The following is a 25,627-nucleotide window of genomic DNA, read 5'->3' as shown; positions in this document are numbered from 1 at the left end:
ATAAGCAATTCAAATATAAAGAAGCACAGTTCACTATATCAATAACAAACATGGGTGAATTTAGGCCAAAAAGCGTTATCAGCAACAAATCGGGGCTCTTTATAACACTAAAGTGTACAAATAACATTGCAGATAAAATAGTTATTAGGCCAAAAAGCGTTATCAGCAACAAATCGAGGCTCTTTATAACATTAAAGTGTACAAATAACATTGCAGATAAAATAGTTACGAATATATACATATCAAAAGAGGCTTTAACATACATAAACAAAACTATAGGAAACAGAAGAACAAAAAGCACATTAGAAGAGGATATTTAATACTTCACCTCTTTGGACACTTATCAAGGAAACACAGAATACTTAAAGGTATAAAGTATATATGGTTCTAGTAAATGGTGGAGCTGGGTCTGAAAATTATCATCACTGGCTCTATAGACTAAGCTCTTTAGCAGCATCTTACATGGTGACACTAGAGGGTCTCATGGCTGAGGCAGGTGAATAGATATATTTATATATTTGGAGAGGAGATGAAAAATCTCTCTTCTAATTAAAACCAGAAACAAGTGAAATGAGGGTTGCTAGAGGATTAAGAAAAAAAGCTGTTGAAATAATTTTCTGAGACAGCAATAAATATGAGTGGTTAGGGTGACTGGTAATAGTGCTAAGAGCCTAATTTAGGTCAGTTGGAATGTTACAGAAGTCCTGGATGGTTCCCAGAATCCACAAGCAGGAAGTGAGTGCAGCCAGGACCCGGAAAAGCTCCTCAGATTATTACTATGCCTGTCTCTCATCTCTGTGACTACAGGGTATCTCTGGCCTCCTCTCCTGAGCTTCCTTCTACTGTACTGTATTTCTCTCTGCAGGCATCTTTGTTCCGTCCATCTGCACATGGCCTGATAATGGCTGCCAAATTTCTGCTGTACTACACTACCTATCTTAGGTACCAAATGGAGACTGATTAGAATTCCTGGAACCCTATTCTAGATTCCAGGGAAAAAGAATCGAATTACCATAGTTTAGGTCATGAGGTAATAGTTGTTATCCCATGCAGTCTGGTGAGATGCAGGGCAGGATGAGGTAAAAAACAAAAGGTTGGCTGCAACTAAGAAATCCCCAAAATCTACTGTAAGTCTGAGTCGAGTCCCATTTTGCACACAGCAATGATTTCCTCAAGTTCAATTGAAAAATTATACCCAAAGTTTTCTTGATATGTCCATGCTTTTAACGATGTCATCACAATCTTTTTAATTTAAATGTCACTGGTGGAGGATAAGCTAAGAGAAAATGTCTTTTTACCCAAAACAATTAATCACATTTCTCATCCATGGATTTGTACAAACCATAATGAAGAAAACACACACACACAAAAAAAACTCATAGAAATAGTGTTGTGGATGGTGGGCGCATGTCAGAATGGGTTAGTTCATGAGAAAGTTTGTGGTTCTCCTTAGGCTGACATATTGCAACACCGAGATTGCTTCTGGGGGTCAGCAACTGAGTTAATTTGAAACAGAGCAGGGAAGGTTGATGTTCTTTCAGATCTCTAGTAAAATGTTAACTTTGTAGTTTTATAATTATAACTGATGTCTATTTTTTTCTAAAATATAAAGCACAATAAAATTACTATTTCAGTTCAACAAAATATATTCCCAAATTAAATAAACTCTTTGGTTATCTCTGTTACTAATCCCCTATATTTCTAAGATAACAGAGAATATGGAACTTTATTTAGAAAAGCAGTTCAAATTGTATAGATGGCAAAATTGAGTATCATTTATGGAATAAAAACAAAATATTTCATGGTAATAAATTAAAAGATATGATGTTTATTTCTGTTTATTGGAAAAGTACTTCAATATGAGACCCAGTTCCCCAAATAATTTCAATTGAACCAAAAAAAGACTGGGCCATGTTAGAAGCAGAAAGAGACTAAGCTGGTTTTAGAGCTTTGTGAGAATAATAATGGAAGACAGCATTTAATTAGAACCAAAATCTCTGTGTTTCTGGTGCAACAAAGGACTTGTTCCAAAACCTTCTAAAAATGGAAAAATGTTTGTATTCATTTAAAAAAATGTAGTCATTTTTTTATACTTTCTTGAATAAATGTTTTTATAGTGTTTTTTGTTTGTTGGTTTTGGTTTTTTCTTTGTTAACTGAAGTTTCTATTGGATATTGGACATTAAACTACCAGGCCAGAATCAAAGGAAAGAAGTCATGACTAGAGCTGTACAATTAGAAGTGGAGGTGTAGTAATGAATGAAACCACCCAAGCTGAGCAAATATAGAACAAAAGTAGAAAAAAAAGCAAACAATAAAATTTAGAGGGATGTATACTTAAGAATTAACAAAAGAAATGTATCTTGGAAAGATGTGTATTTCTCACACTTAAACAAATAGAGAGTGTTGCAGTAATCATATGCTTGATTTTCTAATACACTGTGTGAAACAGAAAAAAATCCATTTAAAAGTCAAATAAATTTTGCTTCATGTTCAAGTTATTTTAAAATAAAAATATGAGTAAAGACAGGCTCTCATGTCAATTAATCACAAATAAATGAAGTAGAAAGATCATCACAAAGTATAACCTTGTAAAAATGTTTGCAAGCTGCCTAAGATATCCATAAATTTAGGGAAGGATAGGAACCATCGCTATGGTTAGTCCCAGTCATCCATATGATTTGAAAATTGATATCTGAAATGTTTTCATTAAGTTAGCAAGCTCTGAATATCAAAACCTAAACAGTTCTCATGTAGTAATTCATTGTAGTAGGTATGAATAAGCATAGACAATTTCTAAAAATAGAAAAATGCATTTGAAGTAGAAAATCTGTTACAAAAAAAGGGATTCAGTAAAGGTAAATTACCTGTAGCTTCTATATTGCTTTAATCGTTTATTCAATCAGAAAACCTTAAATCTTTTACAGGAACATTTTTTTCTGTCTTAAACAGGAATACAACAAACAAAATAATAAAGGTTTTAGTTAGTGTATTTGTCATTTATATTTCTATTTTGATATATGTTTTATATGTAAAGCAAGTAAATAAGATTATATTTAAAACAAGTAACCTAATGCATCATCTTAACACTTCCATAAACAAACTTTTTTTTTTTTTGCTTTTAGTTACCTTTGCTTCATTTATAGCTCTTAAAAAAAGAGTTTTACAAACCTCAACATGGAGTAAATTAATTTGACCATTAGTTTCCAAATACACATTCATGCTGTGGATTGAGAGAATCTAGAAATATAAACACAATCTTTATTCTTTGTGAGTGAATAACTATAAAACAATCTGTATGTACATTAATTGGTTAATAGATAAACAAAATTTGGTATGACCAAAGAATGAGATATTATTTGGCAATGAAAATGCACTGCAATCTGATGAACCTCCAAAACAGTATGTGAAGTGAAAGGAGCCAACTCAAAAAACTACATATTGTGTGATTATATTCATAGGAAATGTCCCAAAAGGCAAACAGAGACAGAAGGCAGATTAGTGCTTGCCTTGGGTCGGGGTGAGAAATGTGTGACTACAAACAGACACAAGATTTCTCTTTGTGGTGATGGACATGTTCGAAAACGGGATTGTGGTGAGAGCTGCACAAGCCATAAATGTGCTAAAAGTCACTAAATTTAGAAGTGATGAATGTTATGGTATGTAAGCTATATCTCAACAAATCTGTTTAAAAAGGGGGTTCATCATATAACGATGTATGCTTTTCAGAGATTAAAATAAAACGGAAAACTCTCTTCCCCTCAAAAAAGTAACCTCATAGGAAAACACATTATATCAATTTTCAGTTTCTGTTAATTTATGCAATTACCAGATGTGATGAACAATACTAGATTTAAAATAATATGAAAGACTGTTAAAGTTTACACTGGTTGATGATGTCCAACTACCATTTAAAATAAAGGATGGTTACAAGTACCAGTAAGATGCTACATACAACATAAATATTTAATGATAATAATTTAACATATGCATTTAATTATATCCTTCCAAACCTCTAAAAAAATCTCCTAGATAATTACTAGATTCTGCAATCCTTTAAACAATTTTAAAATGTTTTAAAGTACTATCTCAAATAAATCAACAGTTAAATGTAATGCAATCATCAAAACTTTCTATTAGATTTTAAAAGTTTGATATATGTTCATCTCAGCTGTTAAAACACCATTGAATAGCAGGAGCAATGTATTTCCCCTGCTTTTCTCATTTTATTGTAGCCAAAAATAATAATCGACATAATAAAAATCAGGTGCATTTATAACTTAGAAATGATTTCAGTGACCCACAGCAAAAGACAAAGCGCTGCAATAATTGTTTTGACATTAATGATGTTATTAAGCCACAAGTGTTCTGTTCTTTTGTTTGTTTTATAATTGCTGTTGCTTCTCCTGGAGAAATAAAATTGATCATTTTCTTGTCTTACATTACAGAGCTCGAAAAGACATTAAGGTACATTTCAACAGCAGCCTCTCAATAATTTGACTATTTTTATTTGTTGCTCTTACCCAAAGACAGAAGCACTAGATAAAATCAAAGGAAATGACAAAGCATTTCCCCCTCTCTGTAACAGTGTGAGTCTGAGACTCACTGCCCCTCCTATCCTGTTCATCAGTATATTCAGGTCTGTGCTTATCTGCCTGTTCATTCTCCCACATCCCTCTGTGGTATGTTCCTGGCCGTCGTTTGCCTTTCCCTGTGTATTAGTCTGACCATCGCTGTCCCACTGTCAGTTTCTATCTGTTAATCTGTGTCCACATGTGTTTTTCTGTCAGTCTGTTCCTGTTTACATATCTACTGGGCTTTGTAGATACTGTTTGCATGTCCATGATTCTGTCTGTCTGTACATATGTACAGATCAAGATTTTTCCTTTAGTGTTGATTTAGCCTATACTCTACCCCCATGGTCAATGTGAGTGTTTACCAAAGGTTTGGAGATAGCAAGAAGGCATTACAATGTGAAAACAGGACTTGACACTAATGCCAAATACAACTATTCTCAGAGTAACAAAAGAATATATAATGACACACACACTTCATGGAATTGTTTTTTGGGCACATCCCAGTCCCCAGCATTATTCTCAGGATCCAGCCCACTCCTATCCCCATTGGTAACCTAAAAATAATCATCTTTGGGAAGCTAATCTTCATTCCTTCATGTAAATTCCACCAATTCTCATAAAGATTTTCCTATTCCTAGAATATTCCCAATTTTGACCCCACAGGATAAGCCAGAGGAGAAAAACAAATATCCCTGGCGGAACCTTTTCTAAAGCTTGAATTATTTCATGAGGAGTAACACTAAGTAAAAGGAGAGTGGGAGAGAGTTCCAAGACAACCAAGGGTAGCATTTAATGCTCTAATTCTTATATATTGTATTTCACGGTTCGTTTGCTAGTGAGATGTGAAGAATTCTCTTAATATTCTGCCTGTGAACTAAAGATCTGCTTTTCAAATCTTCAGAGGGTAATACTTGGAAAAAACCACAATACACACATGACAGTTAAAAACATGTATTCAAACACCTTCAGACATACATTCACATACATATTCACATACTTCTTAAAGATAAATAAAAACATTTTTAGAGAGCTTGTTCCAATGAAAATAGCCAAAGAAGTTTACTTTTGGTTTTGTTCTATAACGTCCAGGAACCTACTAGAGCCTAAAATGACAGGGCTCATTACGATAATTTTCTAAACAATAATAGTGTTTTATTAAGGTTATCCATATATACAAGCATATATTTTAATTAGTAGAAATCATAATTAAAAGCTAAAATGATGCGGACTGGCTATTTACATCGATCAATTTTGCAGATGACTGACAGCCTTCTACTCTATAATGATTACATTTCTTATATATATGGAAATTTAACAATATCACAAGGATTCAATTGTGCAAATAAGGTGACAGAGAATAATTTATGAAACAGGTCAACTGTACTTACCTCACATGGCAGTGCTGGCCTATTTTTCTTCTGAAACATGTTCTACCAAACTCAAATTTGGCTAGAAAATATGACTCAGCTCCACAAAAACACTGAAGGCATATTCAATGTATCGCTACATTAGAAAAGACAACCCACAAATTCACACAACATACAACATATGCTTCTTAGAATTACAGTAGAATTGCCAACTGGCAAAGTTGTCATTCAAACAGGTCCTTCTAAAAACACATTCAAACCTTCTACTTGTTGATAGTGCTAAAATGATAGGAAAAACAGAATATGTATACCCAGTTGTCAGGTTGGTTATTCATTATTTCCCCCATGAATATGAATTATTAATTATTAAGTTATTTCCAGGCAAAATTAAATATAAAATTCCTGTTTCAAAATTATACCATTTTGTTCTTTAGGTTTCCTATGACAAGTCTAACTTCTTTATCCAAGCTCATTTACTATATGATATTTTATAGAGAAAAACAGTTCTGAGATGATAAATTACATCCTCTATAAGAAAACGGAAATTACATAATTAACTGGAAAACTATCATACCTACTACATTCACATAAAAATGTGGGATTAAAGTAAGCATGATGTTTTCCCCTCTCTTTCACCTGATTTACTATTGAGATGTATTTTTTAACATTTTCATAACTGTTCTTACAGTAAACATAAAACTCCACCATAATCTGAGAACCACAGTATATGGTTAAATGCCAGGCTCTGACACAAAGATTCTGTATTCAAACCTTGGCTAATCACCTAAGCTAAGTATGCTGTATAACTATGGGCAGTTGCTTCATCTCTCTATACCTGGATTTCCATATCAGTAAAATAATTATAATAGCAGCTACCTTGTAGGTTGAAGAGAGGATTAACATGAGAAAAGAAATGCTAGGTGTTTAGATAGTCTTTAGCCCACAGAATGCACTCAATATATGCAAACTGCTATGGTTACTACATATTTTCCCAGATGCCAGTCTAACCTCAGGGTCCATTAAAAGTGAAGATAAAATAATAGATATCTGCATCAAATTGATGTAGTAGGAAGGATTTTGGCAGAGAAAAGGGTCAAGCTATCATTTTAGGCTACAACTTGGTGGTGTCATCTGCAAAACAGACTATCTTATGCAAAAACATGGAAGTTTAGGACTTTCTATTGCTCAGACATTGGAAGGCTTGGAAAACCTTTCATATTCCAGTATAAGAGTTGGTAAACTATACTCATGGCCAAATATGATCCCTAAGAACATTTGTTTTCTTGGTTTCCTGTATGTTTGCTTTGTTTTGTTTTACAAATTTCAAGGGTGAATAAGGAGGAGAAAAGATGAAGGAGAAAGAATGTGACAGAAACCTTCACAGAAAAAGTTTACAGCCTCTTCTCTAGAAGCCTGAGGTTATATCTATAACCTGAGGAGGTTACATCTGACAAGTGAACCAGTATTTCTTTGTCTCCTTTACTATTTGTTTGTCAGTATACACAAACTGAGACATAAAGAGAGAACCACTAAGCTTAGAGATACCTCCTTTCCCATTTCAAGATTGCTGAGGGAAAGACACCTAAAGGGATTGGTTGCTAAAGTTTTTAAGATTAGATCAAAGGGGCAGGGATCAATAAATGAAATATTTACCTGGAGGAAGCCATAGGCCAAAGAAGAATAGATACATAAACAAAAAGGTGGGACCTCCCAAAGGAGGTTTTATAATCAAACTGAATAACATGAAATCCAGTATCAGGGGTGGGTCAGGAGATGGCTATGTCATGATAGAAACAATACTCATTATCATTTTTTATTATTTACAGGAACCAGCCCCTGTAATAATATTTCACTACATTTTGTCATTCATTCCACACTATCGTATGAATATTATTATTACCCCCACTTACATTTTCACAGACTATAAAACCAAGTTGGAATTAGATCATAAGTTCTAATCTCTTTAAGAAATGGGTCAAAATCCAAAGTTGGGAATCAAAACGCAATAGATGAACTTCAAGGATCTTTTGGGAAATGAAGTCAGATGCCTAAACCTTCCTCTTACTGGTGAGTAGTCAGATTCATAGGTTTAAGGTAGAATTAGCACTGACAAAGGAAACTGACTCCAAAACAACAATAAAAAAAATAGAATGACTTTTCAGCAGGTGCTTGCATTTTGTGTCTACATTTTGATTGGATTAGAATGTGCTGGATAGATTCCTGTAACACGCTATCCAAAAAAATTATTTGGTGGCTCCCTTTTATAAAGAGGACTTTTGTGTATCTACTTCCAAATTCCAATACAAAGATATATAAAACAGATTGGTGTTATGCTTAATTTACCTCCCCATATAACAGAATATTAAAGTACTTTTTTAATTTTTTTCTGTATATGCTTACCTCAGTCTGAAATGTATCTGAGAAATTCAGACTCAGAATTTCCCAGTAGTCTTGAAACCTAAAGAAAGCAGCTTCTAGCTTGGATTTGCGTACTATTTTTGTAGAGATTCAACCTTACAGTTAAGGTCAACATCTGGCTGGATTTCATAGTCACATTTGACACTTTCATTCTCATTACAAAATGTTTAGAATTATTTTCAAAGCAAAAGCTATATTTCACTTTAATAAAAGTGTCCATATATTTGTTCGGTTCCTTTAGGGGTGGGTCTGTATGTTTGAACTACACTGTGCAGTTGGAATCTGAGGACATCTCCCTAGACAAGTCACTGCAGCAAAACAAAATGCAAATGAAAGGAGTGAAGGGCACAGTACAATGAGCAAGAGGATTTACTGTCTCATCTTCTATTTCCATATCCTCTGGGAGAAAAGTGAGGAAATGAGATATAGTTCTATCTGTTTTCCCTGGTAAGTCATGGTTGATAATTTAGCTATTTGAAAGTCATGTAGAATATGCCAACTAGTTTCTCAAACTAATCTTAATTTCTAGTTTTATTAATACATGGGTAATGCTTTAGTATTTCTGTAGATTACTTTAGTGCCAAGCAATAACTATGTGCTCAATACAGTCTTCATATTACTAAAACTGTTAAATGGATATGGGTATGATAATACACATGTTCACACACACAAACACAAAAATGCATCATTGAAGAAAGATAAGAGTTGAGGTAGTTCTATTGCAACACTCTGTATGTGAAACTATGATAAAATGCAGTAAAAAATTGGTACTATTTTTGAGCATATGTTGTGCACAAATTGTGTTTATTATTTAATGTGCATGATCTCTAGTACCCACAAGAGTCTAAAAAGCAGGGACTATTATAATTATTATACATCTGATGGGATTAATGTATGCAGATCAATTAACACACACAAACTTGCTTAACAGATTTAAGCCTAATTCGTCTTACCCCGATTCATTGTTCTGTCTACAATGACACTTTGACATATGGAACAGAATTAAGGGAGAATTTGGAAACCATTGGATCATCATCTGAAATCCTCAGTAAAATTAACTGCAAATCATTGACTGAATATAGGACATTTCATGCCTTGTAGGCCCATAAATAGCCACTAAAGAGCCCGCCTTAATTGCCTTCCTCTGTGGGTACCAATTAGAAGTCCTGAAATATTAATAAACTGGCCAATTTACGAGAAAATACTCTAACGTGTTTTCTTCCTGCATATTGCTTTGAAGCACCCAACATACCATGGGCACTCAATAAATATTAAATATTTAACAGCAACTAATAAAATGAAATTATGGTAATATATTTTGCAATGAACTCACCACAAGATGAAGTAAAACAAGTTTTAGTACTAGACCCGGAAGCTTAGCCAGTTTAGATAGTTGGGTAAGTGAATGAATAAACCCTATAGTGAGGCAAGAGACACTAACGATTATGGTTGAAAAGGTTAATGGAAGGTCAGAGTGATAAAAAGTTTTTAGTGCAATTTGGCAGCTGAAATTGCCCCTCCTGACTTACATATTTGTTCTAGTCTTCTAACATCCAAAATGCAAATTAAAAGATAAATTACTAAGCTGCAGTCACATATTCCCCATGCCCACACACGAAGTGACCATATTTCACTATCCATTGGTATTATCTTATTTTGAAAGAACATAAAATATGTTCCCTGAAGTTACTCTTTTTGTTCCCTACTTGTGCCCTCTTTTGCACATAGTCTGAAATTTTCAGAAGAGCCAGTTATGATAATAAAAAAATAGATAATACATCACTTATAAGTCACTGAATTGTAAAACTCTGAGACAGTCAAGAGTGTATGAGGATTCAGAGAGCATACTTCTGTAGTTTTAAATTAGAGCTGCAAGTTATTGGGAAAGAAACCAGGCTGGAGTAAGCTCCCTTTTTTTTTTTTTTTTTTTTCTTAAGCCAGTGGAGAGAAAATTTCTCATAAAGGAGAGAAAAAGTTTGCCAAATGGAGGAATCCATAGGGAAACCTTAATTTAAACCCCTGTTCCTCAGTTCTTGTAAGATTTGTGAAAAAAAGGAGCTCTTCCAAGTACTCTTAGAGAACTGTATTCTCCTTTCTTTTTTCTTTTTCTTTTTTTTTTTCTTTTTACAATACCTCTGAGAATAAGAGAGAATGCACTTCAAGTTACTCTTTGGGTGACTAAATCCTTCTTCTCTCTGTCCTTTATTCTTCTAATAGTCTCTCAACTGCTCCAAAGAAATTAGATCACGTTTTAACAAGTGCTCTGCTGAAGCGAAGCCACCATTTCCTCTCCCAGGCCTGTGATTAACCCACTGATGGGTCCACAAACTCTGTGTTCCAGTTGAAATACAGCAGCAGGTACACCCTGCTCCAGGTCAAATAAACCTGCCATTCTACCCACTCTAAAAGCCATTTTTAACATGCAAAACACATCAACACCATGGTAGGTTTCACTGAGCCAATTTACACACAATAAAACACTTAAAAGCATCAAAAAACCCTAGCATCATATTTTAACATGTTTCTTTAGTTTTCACACACTCAATGTGATTGCCATCTGCTTGTTTTCTATCCTACACCCCCACTCGCTCCCTGACACAGAAGAGTCCTCTACACACACACCTTTAACTTTTAGGGAGCAGCACAGAAGTCACCCCTCCCTGTTCTAATACATCTTTGGTATAATAAGTGAACTTTTACTTTAGGATAAGGCTTTCTTCATTTTTATGTTTTGTTAATATTCAGAAGTTTGTCAGCTTTTAAAACCTTACTTTGAGCAACAGTTTTGTGTACTTCTACAGATGTATTAAGGTTTTTGCTTCACAGAACAAAGTTGAATAATAATTGTTACAGTATGTATGTTTAACTAAAACTGCAGAAATTAATGTTAGGAAGATTCTTCTGAACTCAAAAATAAAAATATGGAATGCCAAGAAAGTACAGTGGTATAATATTCTCAAAAAGACTCCTACTGGAGTTTTAAAATTAAACACATTTATCATTTCTACATTCATATAGTATAAACATCAATGATACCAAAATTAATAACGGCATTTGAGATAAAGTTTGTATTTGAGAATATGTGGAGAAAGTATCGTGATTATGTGAAAGGATTCAAAAAGACATAGAATTAAGTGAGTTTCTGAAGTATGCATTTCTCTTCTTTATACATTGCAGCTACGAAAGAAAATCCTCAAGGGAATGAATATGAACTTATGATAATGCAGTCTGCAGCACGGTTTTGTTTTGGTTTTGCCTGATTTTGCTGACAATGCAGTTCAAACTCTACCTTACTAATTTTTAGTAAAGAAATCAGATTATTTACCTAGAAACATGCAGCAATACAGTGTCATTCTTTAGTCAATTCCGACTACTTAAGATCTTTCCCTTTTTTGCAGGTTTAGATCCCCAGCTCATTAGATCATCACCTGATAAAGAGGAGAGGGTAATGAATTGAGAAAATAACCACGTACCTTCAGAGACAACCTGCCCGATACCAATAATCCATTAGAAAACTGGCAATATCCTCTGATCTATTGCTCGCAAAGCTATGACTTGATGAAGAGTTTTCATTCCCTGGGCTCAGTTCAACAGAAGAAAATCAGCACAATTTAAATATTTCTTGGAATGTGACAGCTCTCTGGATCCCCGGTTGCATTCTGTCCCCCAGGAATGGCAATCTGGTGTTCTTGTGTGCATAGAGCAGTGAGGATGAATTGAAAATGCTTGAGATAAATTAGGAATGGCTAAGTTAAAATTGTCTCTGCTCCAGACTCTCTCATCTGCAGTCTGTAAGCCTGTTTTTCTGTGAAAAAGCTAGATGGCAGGCTGCCTCAGTAAGTTCTTAAGCGACACAGAGCATTTTCAATGAAGAAAAATTTTCCCATTATCTAAGCTAATGTGACTGCTGTTAAATCTAGTTTTTAAAGTGTCTACTGGCGTGAAATTTATTTTCACTATTAGTTTCTTTCAACCTACAGTCTAGAATCCCTACTATCACGCTCTACAATTCTATCTGAGGGAAACACTTAAAGTTTTCAGCTTACATATTAAAATGTATTCCTTTTTGCAGTTTTAACAACCATTTATGTATAGGACATTTCCACGTTAGGTCCTAAAGCAATTTTATAATATATAGAAATTTTGTTTTAAATTGCAGCACCTCAATATGAATGACTATGTTTCATTAACAATCATTTATTTTAATGAACTTCCACATACAATTGCATCATCTTTAAACATCAGTTAAAATGCAAAAGTTAATTAAAAATAGAAAAGGGGGATGTAGGATCCTAATATGTGACCACAGAAGTAAATATTGAATATCCTCCTAAACAAATTAAGTTGTTCCAAATAAAACCAAGCTTCATGAATTATTCCCTTTCTAAATATCAAGCTATTTTTGATCTGCTTATTTCAATTGAATAAGTTGTGATATGACAGTTTTTTCTACTAAATTAGAAAATGATTTTAGAATTTTAATAATATTTTGGTTTTGAGACATAATACACTTGGTGTATTAGCAACACACAAAACACAGAAGGGCTATCAAAATTTTCAGTTCCATTTCTTTACTTGTATTTTCTATATGAAACAATTTTTACATTATCAGAAAGGACACTTAAAAGCATCATAATCCATGAGAATATGTACATTATTTTTGAAATACTAGATAAAAAAATAAATACATAGATAAATAAAATAAACAAGCTTTTCTTTCCATAAGTTTCCACGTAGCGTTCTGCTCTATGTCTGATTATCTGATGTGTAAAAGAATGATTGCTTCCAAGAGAAAAATGGGGTGTACACATTGTGAGGGAAGCAAAGACAATATAATTGCCTGGGAGTCCACAGGAAAAAAAAAATCAACATTTCAGTTTTTCCTCCATCCACCCTGTAGCTATAGCTGATCACTTTACTCAGAGAAGTGGAGGGGAGAAGAAATAGGAGAGACAAAATGAATCATCGCAGCAAATGCCTCCAGCCCCTCTCCCTTTTCACAAGTGGCAGCACTGTAGGTATTGCTGAGGAAAGAAACCACAAGGTAATTGGAAAGAAGTAGCTCAGCATTGCAGTTGTAAACTACAGTAAATCTAGCAAAATATCAAAGACTTCCAAAGGAAAACAAAGAAAAGTGGGGGTGGGGGTGGGGGGGATGGGCAGGTATTTATCAATCTTGATTGCCATTTTTAAAATAACCATGGTGTTTAATACTAAAGATACATAAAGTAAATGAAAAGAGATAAAAGTTCACATATCTAAGAACTGACAATTGATTGAATATTCAACTGCACTGCACAAATCTGTACAGAGCATCCCAGTTAACGTACCAGGAAATTACAGTAGTAAACATACTTTCTTTAAGAATCTCAGATGTATATCTCCACTTAGAAACTTCCAATTTTACTAACATTATATTGTAGTGATAAATTCAGGGCCACATGTAATTACATGTCAGTGATACCTAAACTATTCTTAGAGTATTTAGGAATTATTTCTTGTAGGAAGTAACATTTAAGAAAAGGTCAAGTAAGCCTTGGTTAGAAGCATGAGGAATCTTTCCAGGCAGTGGGAACAAAGCCCCAGGGGAAACACGCATATTGCATTTGACTAAGTGAAAGTAGTCAGGGTGGCGGACATGTAGAATGAGAGCATGAGAAGAGATGAGCCTGGAGAGATCATGAGTCCTTTATGCTATGGAAAGGAGTCTGGACTTTACCTTTGAATGTGGAATTACTGAGGACTCTTAAATAAAGAAAATAAATAATCAGATTTGCATTTTAGAAAGATCACTCTTCATGTCTTCCTAGTCAGGTAAAAAGCATCACCGCATACCTTGTTTAGCTAAGCTAGACACTGAGTTGTCATACTACTCATGCCTTGTTCCTTTACTCCTAATATCCAGTTTGTTGTCTATTGATTCTACCTTCTTTAAATATCTTTTGTTATATCTAGCTTTCACGGCATTATTTCTAGCTTCATCATTTCTTACCTACACAATGACAAGAATCTTTTATTTAAACTTCCTGTTTCAAGTAATTTCCTCCATCAATACCTATTACAGAGCTGCCAGTTCTCTTTCTAAAGTATGCATAATCATTTTGCTCTCCTGCTAACAATTTATTTACTCATCATTACCTGTAAGATAAAGGCCAAAACCTTTAAAATGATCTGTTGGGTTGTCGGAAAAGTCATGATGTATTTTCTCTTTTTTTCAAAGGTCATTTATTTATATAAAAAACAAAGATCAATCAATGATATATTGTCCATTTTGTTCGATAACCTTTTGCCATCTTTCAGTGAGATTCACAATTGCTCGTTAATAGAAGCACCTGTCTTTATTTGCAAAAAACTGAACAAGTGCTGTTTTACAGCCTCATCTGAATTGAAAGTTACACCATGCAAGGAGTTTTGGAGAGAGCGAAACAAGTAGGAGTCTGACAGCGCAAGGTCAGGCAAGTATGGTGGGTGTGGCAACACATCCCATCCAAGCTCCAATAATTTTTGACGGGTGATCAAACTTGTGTGTGGTCTCACATTGTCATGATGGAACACAACTCCTTTACAATTAACGAGCTCTGGACATTTCTGAATGATGGAATCGTTCAAACTGTCCAATTGCCGACAGTACACATGCAAATTGATTGTTTGGTTCCCCGGTAGGAGCTCAAAAAACATGACACCTTTAAAATCCCACCATACTGAGAGCATAACCTTCCTCTGATGAATGTCTGCTTTTGATGTCGTTTGAGGCGAATTGTCACATCGGGACCAAGCCTGTTTGTGCATCACATTGTTGTAAACAATTCACTTCTCATCACCAGTTATCAGTCGCTTCAAAAAAGGATCGTTTTCTTCACACTTAATGAGCATATTGCAGATGTTTATATGCACCATCAAATGAACTTCTTTGAGTTCATGTGGAACCCAAATATCGAGCTTGCTTACATATCCCAACTTCTTCAGGTGGTCAAGAATGCTTGAATGATAGATGTTCAATGTTTCTGCAATCTCTTGTGTCATGTTATGTGGGTTTGACTCAATCAATGCCTTTATTTTGTCATCATCAACCTCCGTGGACCTCTGACCAAGGAGCGTCGTTGAGATCAAAATCCCCAGCACGGAATTTCGTGAACCATTGTTGGCACTGACGTTCTTGTAGAGCATTGTCACCATAAACTTTATGCAATTTTTCACAAGCTTGATGCACATTCTTCCCGTTATGGAAGTAAAACAGTAAAATATGGAAAAAATGCATAGTTTGGTCTTCCATCTTCAACTTGTTGTAAAATCTCCAAAACGCAACCAAATCGCTCAATTTTTTTTTTAGAATAAAGCTAGAACTGTCAGCTGTCAAATGACACAGCAATAACAGATGCGAATGACTCTAGTACTTCCAAAAATAAACTAGCGCCATCTGTTGCAAAAATGTGTCATGACTTTTCCAACAACCCAATATATATATATATACACACATACATACACATATACATATAATAAGAGAGAGAAAGAGAGAGAATTTCAATTTTGCAGAATGAATAAAACTCTGGAGACTGGTTGTACAACAATATGATGTACCAAGAACAACTGAACTGTATACTTACAAATGATCAAGGTGATATATTAATTGTATGTGCATTTTATCATAATTTAAAATTTAAAAACTATGAAAATATATGTACTTAATCTAATGTGTATATATATCTGTATATCTATATCTATCTATATCTATATCTATATATCTATCTCTATATGTGTGTGTATCTATATCTATATCTATATCTATATCTATATCTATATATATACACACATATATATGTATATCCATTCACATAACTACTGAGTGCCTACCATGTGTCAGGTACTCTGCAAGGAACTGGCAATAAAGTGGGAAGCGCAATTCGCACCCAGTGTATGCTGTCATGGGGCTTCCCGTCTAGACCAGCACTATCTAATGGAACGTCCTGAGATGACACAAATTTTCCATATCTGTGCTAATACTTGTACCTTCTCTGGTAGTGGGACTGAGAGAAGTGAGATCAGAAAACTCTCAGCACCAAAATCCCCCCAAGTGGAGGAAACTGGAATGAATCAAAACAATATATGCAAAGAGAAACTGAAATAAAAAGTGGGTAAAGAGAATGAATATATTTTAAAAGATGCTTTCTGTGGAAGATGAGTTTTTAAAAAAATCATTGCAAAAAGCATGTGAAAATATATTTTTTAAAAGTCAGCGATAAGCCTTGAAACCCACATTAATATTACAAATTAAATCTTTATGAAGGGAACTTCATTCAGTTATTTTCTAAAAAATGTTTTATTGTTTATGTGTAAATTGAAAGTAATTTTACCAAGAAAACAAATAGTAACTTTTTTGTTTGTTTGTTTGTTTGTTTTTCCCTCAAGGTAAAATATTCCTGATAATTATATGGAAAATGTGGAACATTTCATGTGATACATCATAACCTGGACTAAAGGGCATAAGTATAAATATCTGATGTATTCAAGAAAGTTGAAATATTAATATTTCAAAGTCTCCATTAATAGATTCAATAATTGAAATCTTGAGGCAAAAGAAATTCAAAATATGTTGTTTTTTTAAACACGTGAACCCTTAGACTTTGAAGAAAAAATTCAATAGAATTAGCAAACTATATTTTGCTATTCCAAAATAAATGTTTCTGACTTATGCCTTATATTCAAACCCTAAAGAGCTCCAGCCCAGTTACCTATTCATGAATTATTACTGATTTCCATGAAAATAAAGTACATACTTATAAATGGCTTGAGAAAAATTTACCACTAATCCTATAAGAATTCACGTATTTGATTATAAGTAATAAACTTGTACCAGAAAGTGGTATCTTTAAAATCCTTAAACTACTTAGAAGCATTTTCTAATTAATGTTAAGAATTTTATGAGGTAAGTAAACACAATTTAAGAGATCAATAAAACTTCATTGTTGGAATAATACTTCACTTCACTCATAGGTACACAAGCTATTAAAGAAACATATAAAAATCAAATGAGCCATTTTCTCAATTAAAATAACTGTGTGTGTGTGTGTGTGTGTGTGTGTGTGTGTGTGTGTATATATATATATATATATATATTCATGTCAACAAGTTTCCAATCTAAATTTCCAATCCAAATGTTTTGAGTTGATCTTGGCTTTCAGAATCACTGTCTGCTATTTATGTCATATATGTACATTTTAGTACATTTCTAGGTACAAATAAAATAGTTTAAATAGTGTATATGTCAACAAGGTTTATGATAAATGTAAGTGTTTAAGTCAGTTACATAAAATAAGTAAGCGATATTTTTTATTCTAAAGTGTTAATTACAGCAAATATGTTATCAAATTTGTTGTCAAAACTCTAAACACTCTAGTGTAAACCTTAAAATTTTGATATTTTTATAATTCATGTTCTTCCATTGGTCAAATAAAATATTTGAATCAATTTCAAAATTAAAAAATACAAACGTATAAAGGAAAACTATGAACTTAATGTGCACAAATTATTCCAAGTATGATGGAAATTATTCCAAGTGGAATAATTTCATATTATATGGGTCAGGAATTCTTAGGAATATACAAAGGTTTTATTTTACTATAGACAGTGGGAAAAAATGTTAAAATTATACACCAATAGCCAACTTTACTGGATCTTCTCTTCATTTGGTGAGAAAGCTGAGTGTAGCAATCATGAAAACAATATATTCTTCCCTATTGTCAAATTACTGAGTGAAGAACTCCTGGACAACCATTTCATAGTATTTTCTAATTTTGCTTTGCGTGTCTTTAGGCTCCAGTGAAATACAGAACATGTATAATATTTTTTTTGGGGGGGGTGTTCTAAAGTTATACAAATTTAAATTTAAATTTATAAAAGGACTTTAGAGATCATGTACTTCAATCCCCTTTTCTTCATTTTCTCATTTGTTGTCTTCTCCAAGGTCAATGACAGAAGATCTAGAACCCTCATGCCTACTTTAGTACTGATTTCATCATGCCATAATATGCTTTTATCTATGGAAAAAGCCTGGAGATATCAGTTCTTTACTGAGTATTATCCAGACACATAAAAATTTTAATAATTATATGAAATCACCCAGGGAATAAATTAATGAAGAAAAATGCTAACTATTCCTACATCTTAGAAACAATTCAGTAAGAAAAGCTTAAAATCAATCAAACAAGAAAAACTTGTACATGTGGCAAAATGTGATATAGCATAAGAGTTAAAAGCAAAGTGTGATTAATAAGACTGATGACTAAAATAATAATAATAATAATACTGATGACTAATAAACATACCCTACATTGGGAAATAAAAAAAAATCAAAGCAGGAATTTGATAGGCACTAAATCTACTGTGGAGTCACAAATTTGACAAGAAAATAAAATTACGTCATAATAATAGCTGAGTATATCCTACTTAAAAGAGCAAGGTCAATCTGTTCATTTATCAGCACCAGTGGACTGAAGAGACCTTGTATATTAGGAAAAGTCAAATTCAATCTTTGAAAATAGCTATGCAAAATACACAAGGGACATAGAAACTATTAAAGTGCTTCTAGTTCTCTGGCTTATTATAGTTCTCTATCATATGTAATCTGCAGATAGACTACACATATCTGCTAAACCAATTAAATAAGATGCAAAAAGCATGGTCATTTTAAGGAAATAAAGAGGCAACTATCAGATATGCATGTTTTCCACACTTCAAATCAAAGTCTACGCAAAGGCATGGTAACAACCAGTAACAGCAGGCACTACCACAGCATACTGTACATAGTGCACAAGGTTTGTTCAAATACTAAAGATAATAATGTTATTTGCTGTCATCATCACCAACAATGAGAATAATGGTGTACCAAAAAAGTCTCTGCTCATCTAACATCAGCCTTCTTCAAGTTGCAGAAGTTTTTTGTTTACAACTAATTTCTGGCATCCACTCTTTCTGGGGCAGAAATGTGAGGGTGACGTCAACCTGGCTTGCAGGCCACCTTTCCATGAATGTGTATAAAGGTTTTGGAGCAAAATGTGCAATTCTTGAATGGCTAAGGCAGAGGTGTGACCAGTGTTTTCATGGTTGCAAATAATAAAGCAAGTTAGTTTGGTATTTAAAAAGATGATGTTTTGCTAATAATAAGGACAGCCACACCCCAAATTTAAAAAAAAATCACTACAACATTTAAAGCAAGTGGAAAGAGATGATTACACTCCAATGAAATCCTCTGCATCTGTTTTTTTGTATAGAGTACATGTACATATGTGTACACAAAGTAATTGGGAACTGTGAATCTGCCGGTGGCCTCCTGGAGCCTAAGGGGGATACAGTGCCTAGTTCCCGGAAGTAGCCTGGAGTTTGAAACTAAAGAGTGTTGCCAAGAACAAAATGTAATGAAACAGTAGATTTGCACTAAAGAAAACACATTCCAATAGATGCAAATGAAGAAACTGTATTAAGAATGAAAGAGGTGTTTCCAAGTGGGGAGAAGGTGGGCTAGCCCGCAGTAATTTCTTCTTAACTCTCCTGCTTGCCACCTCCAGCTTGCATGGAAGCAAGTTCCAAAGGAGTTAAACAGGACTACACAGTAACTAATCCTCACTCATTTTCCACACTCATTCTGAAGCAGCTGCATAATAATCTTTAAATCCTTGACATTACTTGATTATGCAGTTTAATTAGCACACCACTCATGGCTGAATATTAGATTTTTCATCTCATATCTCATGCCACTTTTCAAATCACATCTCTGAACGCCCTAATTTTTAATAACAACCCATTAAGCATAATGCTCATCATTTATGTTAAAATATCATTATTTATTGTTAAAAATATATTAATCTTATTTCACAATTTCACCAGAACCCTCATTCAAAATTTGATTAAATAAGTAAATCAGATTTACTTTTTTATTGAAAATCAGTATATTGTATGTGATATTTTTAATAAAATATATCTGAGTATATCAATCATATAATCACATGATTATAATTTTAAACATAAACAGAATTTTCATAGGTCACAAGATTATGACTTCTTGCAAGATTTTAAGATCATATTCCAGAAAAAATTACATTTCTAGCAAATACTAGATTTTACTTAGAAAGAGCTTGTATTACATAGACTTGTATGTTACTTGAATAAAAGAGAGCAACTATCAATATTATATGCGCACATGTGGTAGGTGTATTTATATATATATATATATGCATTATATATGTATGTGTGCTTATATACATATGCACATATATATATAATTATGTGATTATTGAATTTGTCCTATAACTTCAGTGTCCATCCCTAGTTCATTTACAAAAAGTTCTAAAGAGAATCTATTTACTTAAATAGATGAAAAATTCATCTGCTTAAGTAGATGAAAAAACTCATCAAATTAATATCAAATTTCTTTTCTTGACTTACACTCCCAAGTTTCTAAAAGAAACCCCCCATTAGAAATAATGTTAATTTTTGGTGGTAAATTTAACTTGTATTTTAAATAATTGAAATCTCATTTCCAACTAATAATTAGTATCGTTTTTATGTGTATGTTGTGCATTTCGCCACATATGCCTCCACTGCTAAAAATACAGTTTCTTTTATAATCTAGTTCATTGATTTTTAAGGATATGTTCATGTGCATCAAAACTTACATCCCATATTATAACACTTTATAAATTATGAAGCATTCTCCCTTTGAACTACTTTAAAACCATTTAAAAAGCGTGTGTTGATGGGGAGGACACTCATAAACACTGTTTTTCTGCTTGATTCTTTCTTTCAGAGACATTTTTCTACCTCCCACTTGTGAGAAAAGGCTGGACTGTCCTCCACTGGGTCTGTATATACAAAGTTGCTTTTCCTAGCAGAGCTTTTAACAGCTTAGAAAAACATTGAGGAATATAAGGTAAAAAGAGGGGTGCTGCAAAATAGGATTTACAGAGTAACAGATATGCTATGTTTAAAAGCTTCTTTCAACAAACTGTACTCTGTGAAAATACTCCCTTATTAATCATGGTTTATAGCAACCTGGAAAATTTTCACAATCATAAAGTATTGGCAATGATACGAAAATCCTAAATTAATCACCCACATCATATTACTACACTAGGCATGCATATTGTAAGCACAGTCCTGCTACTGCCATGTGAGGGAACAGCCACACAGAAGGGAACCAGGAAACAGTGAGAGTCTTATTTTCTCCACTAGTGAAACGGCATATATTTGTCCACTTTAAAAATGTTCTCGGGCCAGCTGAGTGGCTCAGTTGGTTAAGAGCTTACTCAAGAGTTTGAGCTCTGAGCAACAGCAGTTCTATGCCCGGACCTGAGCTGAGCTGCCACTCAGCTGCCAACAGGTAGGTGGCAGGATGTCTCAGCTTAAAAAAAAAAAAAAAAAAAAAGTATATATATATATATATATATATATATATATATATATATAGCATCCATGTTTTCTAACAATCATTATCCATGTATCAGTCTAAGGAAGTAACACTGAAGGATTGCGTGAGTATGTGTATGCATTCATTCTCATGCTCAATATTTTTTATAATCAAATGACATTAGCATATACAGGATTTCTAAGCACTTATATAACAATTTTATTGGTAAAACATGTAATATTTTGAAAATTGTTTTTCTATTCATCCCACAATTGTCACCCACAAAGCCCAGATTACTTCTTTCATGAAAGTCAGCGTAACATGTTTTGCAAAAGTTCACATTGTATTTTCCTCAAAAAATGGGTTACTTTATCTGATTTGTCCTGCCTCCGTATCTAATATTGTCTTTGTAACCCATTTCAGATTTCTACCTTTAAATTTATTCCTTTTTATGCAGCATTTTTAGCTAAATCTACCTCTTCCAGACTATTTCATTAAATAAAATAATTGTTTGAGAATTGCATATTAGTTATCCATAACCAACACATATGTATAATAATTTTTAAAACTATAATTTTAAAACTACAGTGAATAAGTGTATATAATTAAAATGCTAAGGTCTCTTAAAATTATTCTATGTCTTAAGGAAAATAATGGATATATGGATCTCTTTATTATTAATATGATTACATGAAGATAACTTGTGCTAAAAGTGCTTTGCTCAGATGCTATTAATTAAACATATTAAATTATTTTAATTTTTATATTTGAGGGAAGCATTTTACATTTGCAATTGTAATATACACTTCACTCCATGTGCCTATATACCAATACATACCAATGGTCATTGAACTTATACACTTAATAGCTATAATTTAACTACAAAATAATGTTTATCTAAATTTATATGTTTATATTAATTTTATCTGACCTATAAGTAAAATTTGTATAAGTACTTTTTTTTTTTTTTAAAGATTTTTATTGGGGAATTGGGGGGATGGGAACAGTGCTGGGGGATTGGGGAAGGGGAACAGACAAGTTGCTGTTGTTTTGTTCTTCAATCTAGTTGTGGAGGATGTTGCTTCACTGGCCCAAGTTGGCACCATCATTGTGCTCTTCTCTGGCAAGGCAGATCAGTCACCGGCTTCTGGACGGCCGCTCACTGTGGCTGCTGGCCGCTCACGCTGGCTGCTGGCCGCTCACGCTGGCTGCTGGCTACACACGGCATCCCATGGCAATCCACTGCCACAGGGACTGCAGTCCACGCCATCCCCGGCGACTCATGGCAGGCCAGCTCCAGGTTGAGCTGTTGTTCAGCATCTTAGCTGTAGAGGGCAGTGTCACTGGCCCTCATATGTGGGATCCGAACCGGGGCCCTCTGGCATCCCAAGCGAGTTCTTAACCATCGCGCCACTCGGCCGGCCCTATAAGTACTCTTTAGGACTAAATATATTTATTTATAAGTAAGAATATATTTGAAAATTTATAAAGACATATATTGATATATGAGCCATTACCAACACCTGCCTTCTAAACTATGCTCATTTCGTGAGTAGAAAATAGTGCCTTCTTTTAACACAGGTTTCACTGTTACCCTGATAATTGCTATATGTATCTTGATATGTCTACACATCTATCTATCTATCTATCTATCTATCTATCTATCTATCTATCTCCACCTATCTATTATCTATTATCTATCTATCCATCCTTCCTTTCTTCCTTCCTTCCTTCCTTCCTTCCTTCCTTCCTTCCTTCCTTCCTTCCTTCCTTCCTTCCTCTCTTCCATCCATCTATCCATTTATTTCTACCTATTTATCAAAGTTTATAGGCAATTTGTGCTTTCTCATTGAAATTATTTTTATTATTTTTTAGTGTTTGTTTTCTTCTCATGTTGATTCATAAATTTCTTTTTATATATTTTGTAAGTAATCTTTAAACTGTTAAATACATTCCAAGAATTTGTGGTGTTTCTTTTTTACTTACCTTACAGCATTTTTAAATTATATATGTTTGTAATGTTAATGTTAGGTAATTTGTGAATAATCTCTTCTTTTTTTAACCCTTTGTAAGATGTCCTTGTAAACATCACAAATAGGTTTTTTTGTATTTTATTTTGAACTTTTAATATACTATATATTTACATATGCTATTTGAACTTTTAAATGTATATTGTATGAGGTATGGATTCAATTCCATTTTTTCTCACATACTTGCCAGATATTTGAAGAAAAAAAATAACAAAGAAATGATCTTTTCTTCATCTGCCAAATCTGTCTCTGTCTTATCTGTGTTATCAAGTGTCACTTGGTTATTTTTGGACATTTGTATTTGTATTAAAATTTTACAAATGACATGTCAACTACTATACAATATATTTGTGATTTTCATTTTTCATTGACTATATCCATCAAGTTGAGGAGAATTAAATTCTCATATATTAAGCTTTTTGACCTAACTAAATTATATATCTCTACATTTAGGAATATCCTCTTTAACATTTTTTATGAAGTCTTAAAATTTTATCCATGAAGGTTTTGCACATTCTTATTAATTCCTTTTCACCATATATTACTATAATGTTGTATCATATGGGGTAAATGGAATTTATACCTGAAAATGGGTATGCCTCCTCTTCTGTTTGTACATTTTAATGGGTATTGAGGAAATAAATAGTTAAGCTGGATTTGGGGTTGTTCTTGGTTTAGACTCTTCAGTGTACCTCAGGTTTCAAATCTTCCAGCAACTGGTTAAGAGTGTGTGTACACGTGCGCACGTCTTATGTTGGGACTGGTTTGCTAAGAAAATGTTCTCAGTGTTTCTTCTACTCCATTTTTAGCAGTACCTGTCTGGAGGTACTCAGCTTCTTGTGAGGACAGAGAGTGATTTTCAAATCTCCTGCTAAAAGTCCCATCTTAGGCAAGCCCTGTACACAGGCACCTCAATGGTTTTACATAGCTGTGATGATATTCAACCTCATTCTCTTAATCTTTATATAGTAGGCTGTTCATAGTAGAAACTCAGTAATTTCTCACTAACAAATATGAAACTATTAGTAACAGTTTTGATATAGTATAAAGTAAAATAGAACAATTATGATTTTAAAAATCAAATTATCACCTTATTTTTAAATGAAGAAATATAAAAATTTAAAGATTCCAAACTTCAATTTACATATGAGCTTACCATTTTCAATTCTCTTTAATAGCATCTTTGCTAGCAAGGAAATAGAGGCATAGAACTCTCTACAAAGAAGAAAACAGCACCCTTAAAACATTCTTTGGAATATAAAATTATATATTCTCATTTCAAGACAGCAGTATCAGGCACAATAAACTCAACTGCAAAGGACATAACATTTAGATGGAAAAAAAACTAAGTCTAATTTATTTATAAGTGACTATTCTACATATAATAAAATTTGATTTGAATACTTAAAAATTAGGATCAAATATTCATATTCTGCATTCATATAAGCTTTTCAAGGGTAATTATCTGTACTATTGTCTAATTAGAAATTTAAAGATATTCCACTTCATAATATAGTTGAATGTAGTACAGTCAAATGAACCCTCATTAAATCCAAGAAGGATCAAAGTATTTTAAGTTCTGAACATAGTTAAGTGAATATCAAATTAATTATTTCTTCAAATAAAACCCCAAAGGATCTATAAAACACTCTAAATATCTTTTCTTTCTCCATTATCCACTTGAAACTTGGAAAATGTTTCACATTTAGTTGTATAGTACCAAGTTGTAAGCTACTCTTTGAAATTCAATGAGATAAGTAGTTACTTGGAAGGATTTAATTAATTTAATGTGATTAATTAATAAGCTATAGAACTAAGATACATGGCTTCCTAAAGT

General features: G+C 33.2%; 1 protein-coding gene across 1 annotated transcript in view; it reads right to left on the bottom strand.

The window, feature by feature from the left end:
- Positions 1-11,885, bottom strand: part of MGAT4C (MGAT4 family member C) — a 728,413-nt gene extending 716,528 nt beyond the window's left edge. The window contains exon 1 of the mRNA XM_019652294.1: positions 11,835-11,885. The gene's annotated coding sequence lies outside the window, so the exon portion shown is untranslated. The remainder of the gene's footprint in view (positions 1-11,834) is intronic.
- Positions 11,886-25,627: the final 13,742 nt, after the last annotated feature.

Source organism: Hipposideros armiger, unplaced genomic scaffold, assembly GCF_001890085.2.
Source record: "Hipposideros armiger isolate ML-2016 unplaced genomic scaffold, ASM189008v1 scaffold_177, whole genome shotgun sequence".
In the NCBI taxonomy this organism is placed as follows: Eukaryota; Metazoa; Chordata; class Mammalia; order Chiroptera; family Hipposideridae; genus Hipposideros; species Hipposideros armiger.
Note: the sequence above shows the minus strand (reverse complement) of the source record. Positions and strands in the feature narration are given on the sequence as shown.